Genomic DNA, 13,255 nt, shown 5'->3' with positions numbered 1-13,255 from the left:
GTTAAATACGGTGTCACTCCACTTCTGTTTGAGTGTGTGACCTTCGACAACCCGCTTCACTCCTAAATAGATCAGGTCTTTATATTTTTATCACTACAACACATATTGTTATTTTGATTAAACAATCATCATGTGTTCTAAAATAGAAGCAAAGAGACTATACATGTAATATAGGTCTACATTTATGTAATTTTAATGCTCTGGCCTTTGCAGATATTTAAAATATGGCCATCTTTAAGCATGACTCTTTGGATTTATATGAAATGGTAACACTTTACAATAAGATTACATTTTTTAGCATTAACTTAGGTTAATAAATGTTGTATAAGTATTATTCATTGTTAGTTTGTTAATTTCAACATTTACTAATACATTTTAAATTGAGTTTTAATTTTTATTTTATCTGTTATTACCTTAGTTAATGTACTATGAACTAATATGAATGATCAAGGTACAATTGTATTGCTCAAATATTAATTCATGCAGTAAAACATATATTGCATAATGCATATAGTTCATGAAAGCTAGCTAATACATCCTTGTTAACAAATGGGACTTCCAAAGTGTTACCTATGAAATTTATATAGGTTATGTTTCTAGGTAATAGCTAAAGAAACACATATCTGCAATATTTTAATGTCTAAATTTATTTCTGTATAGTTAGTTATGTAGAACTTCTCATTTTAATATATTCATATTTATATATTTATTTAATTTAGCACATTTCAGTTCAGCACTGTTTTACTGGAGTGTTATGTTTGTTTTTAATCCAGTATCCATTTAAAAAAATATTGGTTGAATAATCGGTTATCGGCATGTACGGTCAAACCTAAATATCTGTATCTGTAAAATCCACTATCGGTCGACCTCTACTGTAAACAACAAGAACAAGCAGGAACACTTTAATTTCCTCATAATATCCACTGCAGCATCAGCTTTTTTCTCTCTGTGTCTGAAATGCTTCGATCAAGGATTCAGTCTCTCGAAACCCCGCCTCTCTGAGAGCTGCTCTGCTCTGATTGGTCAGATGGCCCAGTCTGCTGTGATTGGTCTGAAACCAAACCCTCATTATCATATCTGAATCTCAGCTCTTGATATACACTGGGATGCGAACATTAACAATACCGTGGGTTTTACCATATCAGGAAGTGAGACTGGAATTACAGGTTGACTCATTTCAGTTCAGAATCGCTTTCTTTTTGGAGACAAAAAATCTATTTATCGGAACTTTGATCATTGAAACGATACTCGGTTACTAACGTTACCTCGGTTCTCTCTAGAAGAGGGAACGAGTATTGCGTAAGCTAGCGGAAGCTAAGCTAAAGTCATCTTTGCTCGAGATATTGAAGCCAAAAATTATCCTTAATATTGTATTTATTGTCAACGCAGTACAGCAGCCAGCAGACTTAGAGCAGGCCATCTTGTGTGCTCATTGGCTGCCCTGCGGCAACTGCTGCAGCCTACCACTGAACCTCGCGTGTGACGTCACGTCCAATGAGGGCGCTTCGCGCCCTTACGTGTCATAGCCCGCCAAAATGGGGGTGGCTTAGCGTATAAAAGCCAGGCTCGTTGGCTGTGTCCTGGTTTCAGCAGCTGAAGCGAAAAACGCTCGTGGCGCCTGCACAGTCAGGTTACGCAATACTCGTTCCCTCTTCTAGAGAGAACCGAGGTTACGTTAGTAACCGAGTATCGTTCTCTTACGAGAGGTTCTCTCGTATTGCGTAAGCTAGCTTACACTACGGGAACCCATTGTCAAGGCCGTGCGCCCAGCCTCCACTTCATGAGTCCCAGGGATTCCCGGGGAACATAGATAAGTGGGAAACAGGTGGCCAGCAATGCGGGCCAGCACATGTTATAAGCACATACAGGGTATACAGAGCGTCGTCGCCGGTCCACATAACTATTCACTATATAGTGCAGCTCAACCAGGAAGGCGAACGTCGCGTGAGAGAAGTCTGCGCATGATCATCTGGGCAGGACAAACACACTGCTCACACTGACAGAAGTTTAGCCTGCAAGGCGGGAACTTCCAGGTTATAAAACCTAACAAATGTGGAGGGAGAGGCCCAGCCTGCCGCCTCACAAATGTCATGAATGGAAATTCCGCTGGACCAAGCCCACGACGAGGCCACGCCTCTGGTGGAATGCGCCCTGATGCCCAAGGGGCATTGCAGACCTTTAGACTTATAAGCAGATGTGATAGCTTCCACTATCCATCTGGACAGGCTCTGTTTAGCGGCGGCGAGACCCCTGGTGCGCCCACCGAACGAGACAAAGAGCTGTTCCGAACGCCTGAAAGAGGCGGAGCGCGTAATGTAAACCCTCAGTGCCCTGACGGGGCAGAGGAGATCCACATCACCCTCACTATCGGATGCTGGCAGAGCCGAAAGAGAAATGACCTGCACTCTGAAGGCGGTGCCCAACACTTTAAGGACATAACCATGTCATGGCTTGAGGATGACTTTAGAGTCATTTGGCCTGAACTCAAGACACGCTGCGCTAACAGATAGCGCGTGTAAATCCCCCACACGTTTAACTGATGACAGAGCTGTCAGAAAAACGGGTTTGAGCGAGAGGTACTTTAGGTCCACGGAGTTTAATGGTTCTAAGGGGAAAGCTTTCAGGGCCTCTAGGACCAGTGAAAGATCCCACATGGGAACCGACGAGGGTCGCGGGGGATTCATCCGTCTAGCTCCTATAAGGAAGCGAATGACGAGCTCGTTCCTTCCTATTGACTGGCCACGCGTCGACTCAGTGAACGCTGCGACGGCCGCCACATAGACTTTAAGCGTGGGTGGGGACCTGCCCTTATCCAACTTCTCTTGAAGGAAGCTAAGCAACCCCGTGACCCCACACATTCGTGGGTCTAGATCTCTATCAGCACACCATTTGGAGAACACGACCATTTAGACGCGTAAAGTCGCCTCGTAGAGGGAGCTCTGGCTTGCGTAATCGTGTTCATCACTCCTTCTGGCAGTACAACGGGTATCCGTTGATTAACCATACGTGCAGAGACCAGCGCTCTGGATGGGGATGCCAGATTGAGCCGCGGGCTTGAGAGAGGAGATCTCTCCTCACCGGAATCGGCCAACGGGCTGTTTGGGGCAGCCGCATAAGCTCCGGGAACCAGGTTTGATTCTGGGCTATAAGGAGCACCGAGTGGCGCGTTTCCCTGATTCTCTTGATTACCTGTGGTAACAGAGAGACCGGAGGGAAAGCATAAAGTGGGAGGCTGGGCCAGATTTAGGCCAACGCATCCTCGTTCTTTGAAAAGAACAGCGGGCAATGAGTGTTGTCTTTTGACCCAAACAGGTCGACTTTCGCTTTGTCGAAGAGGCGCCACAGTAACTGGACTGTTTGGGGATGCAGGGACCATTCCCCTTGGGGAACGTAGTTCCTGGACAGTTTGTCTGGATCGTCGTTCAAGTGGCTTGGCACATGCGTGGCTCTCAGCGAGCGCAGGCGGCCCTGAGACCATATAAGAAGGCGTTCCGTCAGATGGCAGTGGTTTCTGGATCTGACACCGCCCTGACGGTTTATGTAGGACACCACAGACATGTTGTCCGAGCGGACCAGTACATGGTGGTCCTGTATGAACTATCACTTGGGTGTTCAGCCAGCGTTTTAGCGGGCGGATGCGCAGGAGGCCCAGCTTAAGCACAGCCGCAGCTGATGCCATACAGCCTAGCATCTTCTGGAATGTCTTCAGAGGTGTAATGCTGCCCTCCTGGAAAGACGCGGCTAGCTGTCGAACACGGCGGGCGTGCTGTGTCGATAAGCGGGCCGTCATAGCCACAGAGTCCAGTTCTATTCCTAGGAAGGAAACCTGACTGACTAGTGGGCAGTAATGACCTCTTGGTCCAGTTGACCATGAGACCCAAGCTTTCCAGATGGCTGAGAAGCACAGCTCTGTGAGATAACAGTTCTATCTCTGACTGACTCCGCGATGCGGAGAGCTTCGCTGAAGATGATGAAATCAGTGACGCAGCAAACGAGCCTGGCTTTTATACGCTAAGCCACCCCCATTTTGGCGGGCTATGACGCATAAGGGCGCAAAGCGCCCTCATTGGACGTGACGTCACGCGCGAGGCTCAGTGGTAGGCTGCAGCAGTTGCCGCAGGGCAGCCAATGAGCACGCAAGATGGCCTGCTCTAAGTCTGCTGGCTGCTGCACTACGTTGACAATAAATACAAAATTAAGGATAATTTTTGGCTTCAATATCTCGAGCAAAGATGACTTTCCCCGTAGCGTAAGCTAGCTTACGCAATACGAGAGAACCTCTTGTAAGAGAACTGCAGATCTTTCACATTCGCAAACATATTTATTACACACTACATTAAAGGAAATACACTAAAAAGCATAATTGGGGCTTTTTAAATCCTGTTGACACAGGAGGAGCATTGCAGTGTTTGTGTGCTCCTAATATGGCCCTGATGTTTAGTCAGCCTCTTCTTGGTTTCATCACAGTGTTCCTGTAATAACTGTCCTGACCTGCTTAATCTAAACCTTCAGATGATATATAGCAATAAATAAACAGGCAAAACATGTAAACTAGTGCAAGATTTTACAGGCAAAACCAGGGTTTTTTCATCCACTTGTCAGTTTTGAGCTCTGACTGCTTCCATAGCTTGTCTTCTTTCAAACTAGTGGAAAGAAAACAAGTGCTTATTTTATTTCACTTTATCTATTAGTGTCTGTAAATTTTAATCCTTAAAGACGGTGAACTTGAGTCCGAAATCTCCAATTCAGCAGCTTCACACACGCCAAAATTTTAGTTTATATGAAATCTATATCTATATGAAAGTTTGTTCATATATCATTCACCACATTTATGCAACATTTTTATACAACTGCTAAAAACATGATGAAAATGTATTTGTTTCTGTCTGTTGACAGTCTTTTCTGATTTATAGAGTGATAAAAAGAAAAATCCAAAATCCCTGCTGGAAAAAAACAGTAATATGTCAACAAAATCAAATAAAAATGATGAATCTGGTTTCTGGACAGGAAATATATGCATATGAGTGCATATTTAATTAGATAGTGACTCATTTGCATATTGCAATGCAAAAACAATTGTGTTACTGTACTGTGACTAATTAGCTGGGTAATTATCGTAAGATCTGTGAGTTTAAATTTATGTAGCAGTGTCAGTTATATTTTCTGTAATTTTATTGTCTTGTTGTAGAGGTCATCGGGGCCGATGTGAGGGGACACCAGCTGCCCTGTGAAGAGCAACCAGTCACATCCCGTTTGGCTGTCATATGTGGGACGTCCTCATGTCACATGGCTGTGAGCTTCAGTTCCTGTACTTGTTTGTGTTCAAAGCATGTGACTGTTGATGTCAGCGTGTGTCTGTATCTCTCAGGTGAGCACACAGCCGCTGTTCGTCCCTGGGGTCTGGGGCCCATATCTGTCCGCCATGCTGCCGGGACTGTGGCTTAATGGGGGAGGTCAGAGCGCCACGGGACGACTGGTGAGTCAATCACATCTATCTTTAATATGGAAGGAAATCCCAGAATGCACTGGACAAAATACATTTAGATTTTATTCAATACTGAAAGCATAATTGCAAAACAAACCAGTCTAAGAGACCATTCACACAGAACACATTTTTGTGGTTAAAAATGCAAGATGTAGCGCAGTGGAATGGAAAAACACACTCAAAACACTTCAAGCCCCTTAACATACTAAAACAGTGACATTAAAAGTGTAATTTAGTGTACAGCTTATTGATGATGCAGATGAGCACAGAATGTTAACACAATACTAAATGTTTAAGAATTTCCTCTATATTGGTTTCCTTCCTAAACGTTTACTCGTATTGCGTCTTTGCTAGACGCTATGGGGGAAAACTTAGTTTTGAAAACTTAAATGATTTATTGAAGCCTTTTTTCAATAACGCAGTGCTACTGCACAGCCATAATAGTGCGGAGATGCACGCATGCTTTTGGCTAGGCAAGTGGGAACTGCACAAACCTATGGCCAACTGGCATGTCTGCGCGAGCCCATCCGGGGCTGGGGGGGGGGTGTCCCGCCGAACCGTGCGCAGAGCCCGCCAAAGAGGCGGGGCTTCTGCCTATACAGCTGCTCATTTTGCCATGGGATTTCAGAAATTTTTCTACTTCAGTAATGATCAACTGCCCTTCATTTATTCCACATGAGTGAAGCTTTGGCACTCTCCGGCGACCAAGAGCCTGATCGTTCGGCGCACGCCCTCAAAACCTACCTACCAGACCTAAATGGACATCGCGTCTTAATCCGGTCGGACAACATGGCGATAGTATCCTACATAAACCACCAGGGTTGGACTCAGGTAGAAGCCTCTGTACAGGGTAGCCAGACGTCTGCTCTTTTGGGCACAACACAGCCTGCGCTTGCTGAGAGCGATGCACGTGTCTGGCAGATTGTCTCGCGACAGCATGTCTGCTCCCTGATTCAATGTGTCCCCGGGAGAATGGGCCCTCCAGCCCCAGGTTCAAACAATTTGGAGTGTCTTCGGCAGGGCAGAGGTTGACCTCTTCGCCTCCAAAGACAACTCTCACTGCCCAATATTCCATGGCCCACAAATAGCCCAGTCTTCCCCTTTATGCTTTTCCCTCAGTCGTGCTCTTCCCTCAGGTCATCAACAGGATCAGAGAGGAGAGATGCACAGTCTGTCTGGTGGCCCCCCTTTGGTGGACCCAGCCTTGGTTTCCCGAGATGATTCAGCTGCTAGCAGCAGCCCCATGGCCAATGCCATGGGCTATCCATGTGGGCTATCCACGAGGTTGTCCTAAACACTATATCTGAGACCAGAGCCCCATCCACGAGACTCGTCCACGTACTTAAGTGTTCTGTCTTCTCCAAATGGTGCTCAGCATGGAGCCAAGACCCTACTTCATGTGATATACCGCTCCTATTTTCCTTCCTACAAGTGCTGCTGAACGCGTGTCGTACCCCTCCACGCTCCGACTATGTGGCGGCCATAGCAAAGTTAGATGCTCCTGTGGCCGGCCAGATGTTGGGTAGAAGCAATTTGATTGTTCGCTTCCAGAAGTGGGCAAGGATGCTCAACCTGCCTCGCCCCCTCACAACACCTTCCTGAGACCTATCAGTCCTGTTACAGTCTTCAGGGCCCTCAAGGGGCCCCCGTTTGAGCCGCTACAGTCGGCCGAATTAAGGGCACTTTCGCTCAAGACCGCACACTTGCTAGCCTTAGCATCGGTCAAGCAAGTGGGCCTGAGATTACGGGAACGAGTATTGCGTAGACAGCTGTGCTATAGGCAGATGCCCCGCCCTCTTTGGCCGGCTCTGCGCTCGGTTCGGCGGGACGCAGCCTGATTGGCTCGCGCAGATGTGCCACTTCGCCATAGACATGTGCCGTTCCCACTGCCCAGCCAATAGCGTGCGTGCATCTCCGCATTATTATGGCCGTGCAGTAATACTGCATTATTGAATAAAAGGCTTCAACAAATCGGACAAAAAGGAATTTTCCCCCATAGCATCTAGCAAAGACACAATACTCGTTCCCGTTATCTCAGGGAACCGAGGTTATGTTAGTAACCGAGATGTTTTATATGGGACAACACTTGAGGAACGTTTCATCTGCTTGCCTGTACACAGTGTGCATCATCAATAAGGTGTGTATTGAATGTGATCTTTTAATATCTCTGTTTTGCTACATTAGTACATAGGAAACCCTTGCCCTCAAGGTGGGTGTGCCTATAAGGGTGTGTTAGAATCGAAATGAAATGGTCCAAACGAGAAGTGCCCCAATTATTGGTCTTTTATTATGAATAAACAATTCACAACCCCAGCGCCGGAGGGAGACAAAACGCTCAGCTCATAATGTCTAAATTAAAGTCTTACGGGGAGGAGTATAAGTCCAGTTAGTATAAATTCATAGAAAAGAATGTGCAAACGTGTCAGTTTTCGGCGGAACAAAGAATCCTTCTTATGTTATAGATTTATGCTGAGGGAGAAAATATATTTCTAACAATGGCCCCATTGATAAGATAATTATCACATAATAGAATTATCATATCACATCATTCTCAGCATATTCATTCTAGTACAATAATACATGCAATATTCTTCAATCAAACATTTCCTTCAAAATCATTAATATTTGACAGTTCTTTTCATCAAAGCATATACAAAAAATTCAAAAGTATTCATAGCACGATGAATCTTAATAGATTCAGTTATAATTATTGCTAATATCAATCAGCAATCTCGTTCTTCGTCTACTTCTCTTCCTCGTTCTCCTTTCGATCAGTGCTTCCACATAGGCTTGTGCGTTCCCCTGGGATGGAGCTGCCTTAACCCGGCTAGCATGGACCCACTGCGGCTGGTGGTCAGTCAGAACACCGGTCCTCGTCACAGCGATAACAGTGGATGGTCCTGAATAGTTCGGCTCACCGAGTTACGTGGGCTTCAGACACCTTATCAGCACCTGTTGTCCTGGAACGAAAGGATGAGTCGGCTTTTCTGAAGGAAGAGGGAGAGAGAGAGAAACATCACCATTTATGCCTTTTAACGTTCTAACTAAGGAATCCACGTAATCCGAGATGATCACCTCCGTGTCACCTGTGGAGAGATTGCCAGCAGGTCTACCCATCAGAATTTCAAATGGAGACATTTTTGTGGTTGCTGATGGGGACATTCTCATTTCCGTCAATACGGCAGGCAGCAAATCAACCCAATTTCTGCCTGTATCTAGACACGCATTATTGAGACGTTCTTTTATCGTCTTATTTGTCTGTTCTACGTTAGCTTATAATTGCGGCGAATAGGGAATGTGGAAGTGCCAATTAATATTAAACTCTTTGGCTAACAATTGTGTGACTTTTGAAGCAAACGGAGTTCTATTATCACTCGCTATAACGGTTGGAATACTGAAACGCGGTATAATTTCTTTTGCAAGAACCTTTACAACCGTCTGAGCGTTTTCTTTACCACACGTAAAAGCTTCAGGCCACTTAGAAAATCGATCAACAATCATGAGCAAATATTTGTGATTTCCACATGGAGGCATGTGTGTAAAATTGATCTGTAAATATTAAAAAGGAACCTCAGGATGCGGTAAAGCTTCCTGCGGGTTGCCTTGTGTCTGTTTGTTCGTGCACACACCAGGCAAGCATCCAATATCAACAAAGTATTCTTTCGAACATTTGCTATGCAGTATGATTGATTCAAATTTTGTATCACTTTTTCTTTTGACACGTGTGATACACCATGATAATGCCTGCACAGCATTACAACGGTGGATGCTGGTAGAGCGATTCTACCCTGCTTGTCTCTCAGAATACCAGCTTGATCTGGTTTTACTTCGTTCGCAGCCCAATGAATCAAGTCAACTTGCGTAGGGTTAGCTTGCAGTACTTTAATGTCCAAATCATTAATCAGCGACAAATTCATCATAGGTACATCGTTGCTCTTTTCATTTACGTATGGACTAAGTATTACTTCTTTAGCAGCCCATTTCGCGACTTCATCTGCAAACCTGTTTCCCTTAGCCTCATCCGATTAACCTGTTTTATGACCAGCTACTTTAATAACAGCAAGTTTCGATGGTTTCGATGGTCAAAATTGTTTTTCCGTCGGAGGTTTTGAAATTTCTTTCTTCCCACAATTTAGCAAAATCATGGACAACGGCGTACGCGCATTTGGAATCAATGTATATATTGATGCACTGAACTTTTGCCAACTGACAAGCTCTTGTTAGAGCAATTAATTCTGCTACTTGAGTTGATTTATATGGCAATGAATATGCCTCAATTACACGATCAGGTAATTTGACAATAGCATATCCACACAAGTATAAATTGTCATTTGGCTTGAAACAGGATCCGTCTATATACCAATTATCTCCCTCCTCCAGGAAAGATGTCGACACATCTGGCCTGCAGGCAGTCGAAGTTTGGATTCTGGTAAGGCAGTCGTGGTCGTCACTCTCAAATTCACCATCTGTCAACAACCTGTGCAGATGTACAGTAGGACCATGAATAACAGAAGTTACTTTCAACGTTAAATTAGCAGTTGCTAATAATATAGCCTCATAGCCTGAACGACGTTGAGCAGTCATGTGTTGAGTAGAAATGTTATGCATAATTGCTCCTACCTGATGTGATGTGTGAACTGTGAGTGGATATGATAAAACAACCCTTTCAGCATCCTGTACCATGATCGCTGCAGCAGCCACTGCACGTAAACAGGCCGGGAGTCCCCGAGCCACTGAATCAAGAGTTTTAGACAAATAAGCTACTGGACCAAAAGTGCCCCCATGCTCTTGGGCCAGGATTCCTGCGGCTGTGCCCCCACCTTCGTGCACGTACAGGTGGAAATCTCGCTTGTAGCAAGGAAGGCCGAGGGCGGGAGGCCTTAACAGAGAGGATTTCAAATGTCTTAACGCTTGGTCCATCTCACTTGTCCATGTAATGTCCTCTTTATCATCCAGCGTAGCGTCTCGCAGGATTTTGTCATACATGGAGCAATTTGGCACCCATAATCGACAGTAATTGACCAGTCCCAGAAAGCTTTGCATTTGCTTCCGTGTTGAAGGGTGCTTGAACAAAGCGATGGCTTTGACTCTGTCCGCAGACAGGCGAACTTGGCCTTGTGACAGTTCATTGCCGATGTAATTGACTTTCCTCTGCACCCACTGAAGTTTCTCTTTAGATGCCTTGGAACCAGCCTCTGCTAAAACGTTGCAGACAATTGTAGTGGCAGCAGCACACATGTCCGCAGAGGCACCAGTGACGAGAATGCCATCAGCGTATTGGAGCAGGCAGGTGTCAGGAGGGAGTCTGACATCCTTCAGCCTTGCGTGCACTACAGCGGAGAAAACAGCCGGAGAATCTCTGAACCCTTGAGGGAGTCTTGTCCATATGTACTGGCAATTCTGAAAACAGAAACCAAAAAGTGGCTGAGTTTGTTGGTCAACAGGAATGCTGAAGAAGGCGGAGCATAAATCAATGACAGAATAAAATGCATGTTCTAAAGGAATAGAATTAATAATAGTTTGTACATCTGGCACAATAGGAGCATGTGGTTTTATCAAATCATTAATTTTTCTCAAGTCTTGCATTAAGCGCCAAGAACCATTTGCTTTCTTGATTGGATTAATTGGTGTGTTGTAAGGTGAATGAGTGCGAACCAGAATGCCTTGAGCCAGAAACTGATCAATGAGGGGTCGAATTCCCTCCTCTTTTTCCTTTGAAAGCGAATGTTGTTTTAAAAAAAAAAACAGGCCTATTCATTGTCAAATTGGCCACATAAGGTTGGATATCAAGAAGTCCCACGTCATCCTTATGGGCCGCCCACAATTTCGGGTTTACATCAGCTACTTCCTGTCCGAGCTCAGTTGCAGATACATCCTCGAAGAGAGCACTTCCTGTGTCGGTCGTAAGAGAAAAGGCTGCTGGAAACATGAGTTGCAAAGAGTCAGAGTCAAATCCTAATTTAACACCCAACTTATGCATTAAATCTCTACCTAACAAGCAGAATAAAGAATCAGGTATAATTGCAAAAAATCATGCATTTTGAACAATGATGGTATATCATTAGAAGTAACAAATAAAGGTGGTGTCAAATTACAAACCACTGGAATATTATCTATTCCTATAGAATTTAATGTCCGTCATTCCTTTCCCCATTCAGTCGGATACACAGGTCTCTGTCTTTCAGAGGGAGAAAGAAAGGGAGGCCATCAGAGCGCCTAAACATCGGTTTCTCATTAGTTTGCTGAAATCTCTCAGCTTTTTTTCTGCAAAATCGCTGTGTGTGTCCGCTGTGTGTGACATAAAAAAACACTTTATGTCATTCCTAACATTGGGTGGCGGGCGATTTTGGACAGTGGAATTTACTTGGAACATTGCGGGAACTTTTCCTCTGGAGTTTTCAAATGCCCCAGCAGACGACAGTTCACGCAAGCGTCTACCCAATTCATCAACAGAAATGTTACTAATGTTGGTTATAGTTATTCGAATCATTTGTGCAGTCTCGTTGTGCATGTTATTCAAAAATGTGTTCACAAATAGTAAATAATTTTCATCAACAGGGTAGGATTTATTTTTTATAGGTTCCGAGACAGGAGAAGTTTGAATGCTCTCATATCTGGGAGGGAGGGGCGCTCTGACTTCAGCAGGATGTGAAATAACTTTCTCCTTCTCAGGCTGTTCAGCTTGAGGGGGAGAAAGATTTTTGTTGTTATCCACTTTTGGACCACGATTCCAATAAGATTGCATGTCTTTCCAGATCTTATAGGTACGTTTCATATACGAATAATCCCAATCAGGATCGCCCCAATTTCCAAAAATCATGTATTTTGCTTCACGCATATATGTGTCTTTAAATGAGCCGTCACGAGGAAACGCATCTAATTGTGTTTTGCCAGTTGACCAGCCAGCTAAATTTGACACATATGGCTCCGTAAAAAATGCTTGATTATTTCTAATCATAAAATCTTTCGGAGATTCATTTTCTAACGGTGGACTAATTTTATTCCCCATTGTACACACACAAAAATTTCTCCTTCATGCAACTTAAATAAATTGCAATATAGCCAAATGGAACTGTAGGGTATGGACCAATCAGACACTAATTATTCATTATATACAAAGGTTTATGAAACTCCAAAACTAACAGCCCAAATGAACGAACACAAGGGGCAGAAACAGTGTCATGTTACAGGGCATGATGAGGAGATTTTACGACCTCCGAGGAATGTGGCCACATGCACAAGAGAGAGACTATGAAACAGAAACCTCTTTAAAACAGACTTTGCTGCATTAATCATAGACTAACTGATCTATAAATGAACATGCATAAAACTGTGAAAGAAACAGTGTAAATGGTTGACTGTCTCGTGTACTATTAGGTATATATTATGGTATGTATCCTGGTATACAACCAACTAACGATCAATGTAACCTCACCTGTATCATGCCTCCTACCTAATTAATCCTCATTTAATGACTCACACTTTGATGTTCATCACCTTCTTCTAGAATGCAGTGTGGATGTGTTATAGCTATCTGAGCATTAATGAAGGTATAACCACGCTAGGGACAAAGACCCGTAAATCAACTAAGAGCCACTTTCCCTCTCAGACATGTCACCTTTCTGATTGGTCGAGTTCAACCCTTAGGGGAGGATCTTTTCCAGGCTTTATTAGAGACAGCCCACATGTGACCTCCCTCTCTTAGTTCTTTCATCCAGCCACAACACTGTTCTGGTGATCCTGGGGAACCCCCTCCCCCTCCACAGGGGC

General features: G+C 44.3%; 1 pseudogene; it reads left to right on the top strand.

The window, feature by feature from the left end:
• Positions 1 to 13,255, top strand: part of LOC143715748 (FGGY carbohydrate kinase domain-containing protein-like) — a 53,637-nt pseudogene that overhangs the window by 8,263 nt on the left and 32,119 nt on the right.

This window comes from Siphateles boraxobius, unplaced genomic scaffold (genome assembly GCF_051911475.1).
Source record: "Siphateles boraxobius isolate OS27281-9 unplaced genomic scaffold, OSU_SipBor_1 6, whole genome shotgun sequence".
Lineage (NCBI taxonomy): Eukaryota > Metazoa > Chordata > Actinopteri > Cypriniformes > Leuciscidae > Siphateles > Siphateles boraxobius.
This window is presented reverse-complemented; position numbering and strand designations above follow the sequence as displayed.